The 6764-nt window shown below is 59.4% G+C and overlaps 1 long non-coding RNA gene across 1 annotated transcript in view; it reads left to right on the forward strand.

Annotated features, from left to right (window-relative positions):
- Window positions 1-5591: 5591 nt before the first annotated feature.
- Window positions 5592-6764, forward strand: part of LOC122183821 — a 3828-nt gene continuing 2655 nt past the window's right edge. The window contains exon 1 of the long non-coding RNA XR_006180375.1: window positions 5592-6209. This is a non-coding gene — a long non-coding RNA (uncharacterized LOC122183821). The remainder of the gene's footprint in view (window positions 6210-6764) is intronic.

The following is a 6764-nucleotide window of genomic DNA, read 5'->3' on the forward strand; positions in this document are numbered from 1 at the left end:
ATAAGGCAAGAGTTGGGAGGCTGTGTCAGTTTCCCCATCTCGAAACAAGCAGCCCTGTAGCTCCTACCCCTTTCAGTTTCTGGGGTGACTTAAAGTTTACCAGGTTTCCCTGCAGCTCCTGCTGCCTTGTCCCTGGGCACTGCTACAAAGTGGTGGCCCTGGGTGGTGACCACAGCGCTGCTCAGACCCCAGCCAGCCCTGTGGCATTGGGACCTGCTGCGTTCTCCAGCCCCGCCTCAGCCCCAGCACTGCCTTTTGGCCAAAGTACTTTTCCAGTTGCAGAGTCTGCCAAGGCCTTGAAAGCAGCAAAGCTGAACTGAGCAATGATGGCCGGATCTAACCAACAGCACCATGGGCACCAGACCCAGTCTGTGTTGCTCTTCTCCAGAGTTTGTCCCCAAATGGCACAATGGGGCAGGGCTGGGAAGGGACATGCTGGTGGCACTGAGCTGAGAAATGGATCAGCTTGTCCACCACCCCTTTCAGCCAAGTTTGCTCTTTGCTCCCAAAGGCACATCGTGCTGGTGGCAGAGTGGATGACACAGCTCTGTGCCCCCGCTGTTTTGGGAGAGCAGAGGTCAGAAGGGGCATTCCTAAGGGCCGATGCTTGCAAGCATACAGGAAGCCATTGGCAGGAGCAAGAGCCAGGGCTGACATTGGGATCCTGCTGCACTGTAGGACTCACAGCGTCCCTGGGGGGAGGGACACAGCTCAGCTGCTCCCCCTGTGCAAGGACTGTTATGCAAATTGAAAGGAGCCAGGAAACCAGCTGAGAGGCTGTGGGGGCCAAAGTGAGGCTCAATTTCCCCTCTCGCCTTTGAGTCACCACAGCTTTCCTGGCCCTGAGACACCACTTTGGTTCCTGCCCAGAGCTGTGGCTTCTTCCAGTGCTGCAGGCCACTATGGCCTGGACCTGTGGTTGTCCTGGGTTGGGGCTGGAGTCACTGCAGAGGTGATAGACACTGTCCCGTGAGTCCAAGTGCTTGGCTATCATAAAGTCTCCTGAAATGTCACTATGCTGGTGGCACTTTGTTGCCCCCGCAGCCCCTACGTCCTCCTTTCCCCCTGCCATCCCATGCTGAGCACAGCACACATTTGGAAGCACAAACACAGTCAGTTGCCTTCCTGCCTGTTGGCTTCCTCTGCTTGTGGCCTTGCTTTGCAGAGTAGCTTCCTAAGAAAACAAAACAAAGGTTGTGCTTTGCTTAGATATATGCACAGGCACATATGCACATGCGTGGCTGGTACTTTTCTAATAAACTTTGACCACATTTCCATCCCAGTGAATGGAGGGGCAGGAATCTGCAAACATGCTCAGGTCAGCAGGGCTGGGCAAAGTGCAGCTGGGGTGGGGTGGATTCTTCCTGGGGGTGCCCTGCAGCACAGCCCCATATTAGACAGTGGAGAAGCAACAAACAGTGTCCAACTGTCCAATGTGCCCTGCTTCCAGGATAAGCTTTGATCCATTCTGGAAATGTTATTGTCCTCAGTCTTAGGAAAAAAAAAAGAAAAAGAAAAAGCAGATAATTTTTTTAGATAAACAAGACTTTGGAAAGAGCCTTTGCAGTGGGAAGCTGAGCAGCTGCCTGGAATTAGGGTAGTGGGGCACGGGGAAGGCAAGGCAGCCTGAGGGCTGTTACGTGGGCTGCTGTGCTGTGCTGGGGGCTGAGCACTGCCCTGGCACTGAGCCCGGCTGTGATGGATCCGTGTGCAGCAGTGATACCATGCTGCTGGAATGGCAGGTTGGCACTGCCCTGCAGTAGCACCCTCCTGGGGGTCCTAAATGCCTATTCCTCTTGTTGTCATTGCTGGGACTCCGCCAGCCCAGTGCTGCCCTCAGCGTTTCCCATCCTGACCAGGAAATGGAGTATTCTGCTTTATGGGAAGTGCTGTGGGTACGTGGGGTGCATGCTTTGTACTGTCCCCATTGCTCAGTGTTTCTCTAAGCACCCTGGTACGCAGCATGCAGGATTTTGGCTCTCTCAGTCTTTGCAGTCACAGAGGGAAGCTTAAAAAAGGACCTGAAGGCCAAGGGAAAAGGAGCTCCCCTGGGGTGTAGGATTTTGCAGATAGCACCGGTGGTTGGGACCTGACTTGGTGCTTTTGGGTCACTCCAGAACCGGAAGAACTCAATTCTCTGTGCCTGATTCTGACCTTTATTTCTGCCTGAAAAATGAACCTGCCCTGCGCTGCTGGGCAGAGGTGGGTGCCCTGCGGGTCCCCGTGGCCATCATTGCATGCATGCTGGGGACGTGGCTCCCTGCTCCGAGCCCCTCTGTGGGATGTGGGCTCAGAGCATCCCACCGGCACGGCGCTGTGCTGCCGAGCCCCTTCACAAGGAAGGGTACAGAAAGGAACGTTTAATGCCTGCGCAGTGCCCCGCTGTCCCACGCGGCAGGAGGGGATGCGTGGGGCAGCAGCATAGGCCGCGGCTCTTTGTTTCCCCCCCTTTGCTGCGGTCCTCCATGATGTGGAGAGCAGGCGAGGCCGGCGCTGCGAAATGGCGGCCGAGGGAGGCGGGGATCGGGGGGAGGAGGAGGACGGAGGTGGGGAAGGCCGGGCGCCATGCGGCCTACCCGAGCGCCGCCACGCCGCCACGCACACAAAAGGCTGCAGGGAAAACACGGAGGGCAGCGGGATGCCGTGCGGAGCGGCCTCCATGGCACGGGGACACCAACGTCCCCATCGCGCCACTATGGGGCATCTGTGGGGTCATGTCACGGCCAATGGGGTCAACGCCGTCCCGCCGTAGCTGCTGGGGGACCAGAACGTCTCTCTGAGGTCGCACGGCCCGGTGGGGTGAAACCCCTCGGAGAGCCCCTGTGTGCAGGGTGGGTGGGAATGGGGTGGGGTGGCACTGTGGACATGGGGGCAGATGGGTGGATGGACGGATGGCTTTGCTCTGTTATCCCCCACTGCATTGCCAAAGCAACCCCATCTCTTGTCCCCTTGTCACCGTGCCGGTCTCTGTGCCGTGCCCAGCAATGTGTTCTAGTCATCTCTGCTGCTTCTGATCCCTGCCCTGCTTTGGGTCTGTCCTGCATTGCAGTCCAGCAGCTATGAGTGCTGCTGAGCACGCTGTGCCCATACATGTCCCGGGACAAAGCCGTGCTGGGGAAACTCAGCAAGTCAGGACACAAAGCTGCTTTGTGCCCTGCGCTTTGTCTTAAAGGCACAATGTCTCTTTCTGGGGTGGCCAGAAAAAGTGGGGCTGCAGGTCTTGTGCCTTTGGATATCCACACTCTCCATGGGGACCCACCTAGCAGCAATGAGAGGGTACTAAAGGGGTCCCTTATGTTTTGGGATGGGGCCCATCCTGGGGGGAAGGTTTGCCCAACCATGGAAACCCCAGTCCTCAAGCAGGTCTGGCCTCCCCAGCAAGTCAGGCTGGTTTCAAGGAGCTGCAGGGCCAGGCGGGCCCCAATCCCCCTGCCCGGCCCCATAGTGGCTCACCAAGGTCCACCCGGACTACTGCCATCCCAAAGTGGGAACGGCAGTGCTGGGGCGAGGAGTGAAGGACAGCTGTGCTCCAGCTGTGATCAGGGGCTGGGCTGGTGGTGGGAGGGGCTGGGACCATTGCCTAGGGCCTGCTTCTCTGTGCTGGGGAGGCCATGAGGAGATTGAGGCTGACCCATACATATAGAACAGTGCTATCCCCTAAGCTCACAGTGCTGGGAAGGGGCAAAAAGCAGAAATCCCTGCTCCCTCCACTCCTTGCTGTTAGCTGTGTTGCTCGGGTCTCAGCCTAGTTGCAATGAGCAAGGGGAGGAGGGGGTCATGCCAGAGCCCCAAGCCCCCAGCCCACACACCGCAGGGCAAGGACACCCCATCGTCCCCCACCCCACATACCTCTGTGAGGCACAGTTTGAGGTGCCGTGGATGCAGGGCACCCTCTGGTGGAACTTACTTACAGCTCACTGCTGTCCACCCGTGTTCTCCTGCATGAACCCCCTCCCCCCCCATGCGTGTGCACAGCCCTGGGTGGGCACCTGTGCATACACACCCCCTGCCCTTGCACACGTATTTTGCACACCTGCTCACCCATGCAAGGATGGGGATCACATCCTGCATGGCGCTGTGCAGGGCTTTGGCTACCAGCCCAGCTCCAACAACCGGAGATGGAAAAAGCTAAATTTACAGGCAGCTGGAATAGGGGGAACACAATCGAACACGCACACAGGCAGACAGGCTCACAACTTTTATTTAAAAGTTCCTCTTTGAGATAATTTTCAGGGCTGTGAGCTGGGGCCTGGCACTAAGATATGGAGAGGATTAAAAAACCCTGTGGTCAAGAAGTGTGGGCTGCATCAGCTGCCTTTGGGTGCTCACCCCCAGCAAACGCTTCAGGACTGGCAAAAATGAAAACAGCAAAACAGCCTGGGCCGACACCCAGAGCTGTTCAGTGTTAATTGACGTGTGCTGCAATCCGCCCTCAGCCCCAGAACATCCCAACATAGGCACGCCTGCGGCTGCAGAACTCTTTGCTCAATTGTAGGAAGGAGGAGGTACAGCTGCTGCCCCATTGCTGTTTCCCAGTGGCCATCCCAGTGTGTGTGACTCTACCTATGGGGCTGTAGCTCTCCTTGCACCACGGCTCCCCCAAACGACCCCAAAACCCAGCAGGACCTCATGGATCCCACAAGACAGGTGGGATCCCTGCTTGTCCTGTGTCCTGTGATGAGGTGGGAAAAGAATACTCACTTCAGTGCAATGGGGACCAGAGCAGAGCCCCATAGCCTGGCCATCCCCATGCAGAGGTCCCAGTGTCGGAGTGTGCTGCGGCTCTGCTGCTTCTCCCTTCCTCTACCTGTTTATTTTTATCCCTGGCACAGGATGGGGATGGCGGAAGCTGTGCCAGAGCTGCAGCTGCCGGCGGGTTTGGGGGCGAGGGCTGGAAGCTGGGCACCACTCGGTCTGCTTTAGAGCAGCACTCAGGATCTGCTTTGGGGCAGTGAGAGGTGTCCCCATGGCATGGGGTTGGGGACAGCAGCGCCACCCAGCAGGGTTTAATCCCGGAGTCCTGGGATGGGGGGAAGCAGAAGCAGCATCATCCGTAGGGGGCAATCCCAGAATGGGGCTGGGCCGGGGGGTGTCGGGCACTGGTTTTGGGGTAGGGATGGGGCGCGGGGACGGAGCTGGAGGTAGGGGCGGGGGCAGCCGGCACCGCCGTGACTCAGCCGGGGGTGGCAGCCGGGAGGTGTTTGTGTTTAGTTTCTAACGTTACCGTTTCCACAGCACCGGGAAGCGGCCCCGAATCCCGGGGGCCGTGGGGAGCCGGACCGGGGCAGCGGGGCGGGGCGGAGCGGGGAGGGTCACAGCGCTGCTCACGCCGCAACAGCTAAAAATACGTCTGGCTATTGTCGCCGGTAACAAAGCGCCCGGCGTATTTTTAGCGTTATCTCCGCCGTCCTCCGGGGAGCGCTCCGCCCGCAGAGCCGCCCTTGTGCCTCAGTTTCCCCGTCCTCCAACCCGTCCCACCGCCGCCATCCCGCCCCGCACGCGGTCCGCTCTGCTCCAGCCCTGGCAAAGAACGGATGCAATGAGTTGGACGGGTGTCACCGGGTCTCTAAAAGTGACAACATAGGGTGAGGAGTGCCGCGTCCCATTGCTGTCCGCTTTTCGTAGCTTTCATCCCTAAGGCCCAGCACCAGGAGGCAGCAGCACGGCCTCGCTCCGTGGGATCTGGCGTCGTTCCTTAGGCTGCAGTGAGTTGGCGCGGTCTCAGCGCAGCAGGGAGGGCCGTGCCAGCCCGTGCAGGCTCTGCCAGCCCCAGCCCCAGCCCCGAAATGCCAGGATAACACTGGATTTGTACAGATTTCCCTGCTGGAATGGAAGGGAGGGAGGGAGGAAGTTTTAACTCTCCTTTTCCCTGCCAGTGTTGTTCTGCTCGGCAGCACAGAAGGGATGGGAGTGGGTCACCCACAGCACGGATGGGGCTGTGACCCCACTGCCACCCCTCCCCAAAAAGTCACCTATTCACCATTGCTCCAGTAGGAAACTTGGACTGTCCTCTGCTCCTCACGTTCCCCTGCATCCTGCAGACAGTCTCAGCAAGTCCCTTATGGCACACTTGGTTTCGGGGGGAATGTGCTCCCCCATCCCCTGCCCCGTGCCCCCTTATCACCCATCCCTGCTCTCAGCTCGGAGCTGTAAGCCCGGAGCACAGCAACCCCCCCTGCACTGATGACTGCGAGGGGCTATTGCAAAAGGTAAGGAAATAAGGGGTGAAACACACCCCGGAGGGAGTGGGACACCCAGTTTCCCCATGGGATCGGGTCTGAGGGTGTGCCGGGGGGCCACCTGTACCCCGGGAGGGGACAGCAAAGAACATCCTGCGGGGGGCAGGAATTTAAGGGCGGGCAGAAAGAGATCCGATAAACCCCGACCTGCGCACAGATGTGCCGGAGTGGTGGGGGTGGAGGGGCTATCGGAGACGGTTCCCGTGGGAGAAAGGATGTGGGGGGGCAGATTTTGCAGAGGAGGGGAGGAGCGGCGGTGCCGGCTCCGGCGGTCCCGACACTGGGCGGCCCTGGCACGGCGGCGGCGGCGGCTCCGGTACCGCTGTGACTTCGGAGCAATGCAGCGGAGGAGGAGGCAGCGGGAGCAGGCAGGCAAGCGGCAGTGGGAGTGCAGCCCCTTCCCAACCTCGGCACCCCAACCCGCGCTACCGCCACGCAACCGGAGGGGTTTGCTGGTGGGGGAATAAATTCCCAAAGGTTTTTTTTTTTTCGGGGGGGGGGGGGGGGGGGGGGGGGGGGGGGGGG

Source organism: Lagopus leucura, unplaced genomic scaffold (assembly GCF_019238085.1).
Source record: "Lagopus leucura isolate 7727_CA_CO unplaced genomic scaffold, USGS_WTPT01 Super-Scaffold_100021, whole genome shotgun sequence".
Classification (NCBI taxonomy): domain Eukaryota; kingdom Metazoa; phylum Chordata; class Aves; order Galliformes; family Phasianidae; genus Lagopus; species Lagopus leucura.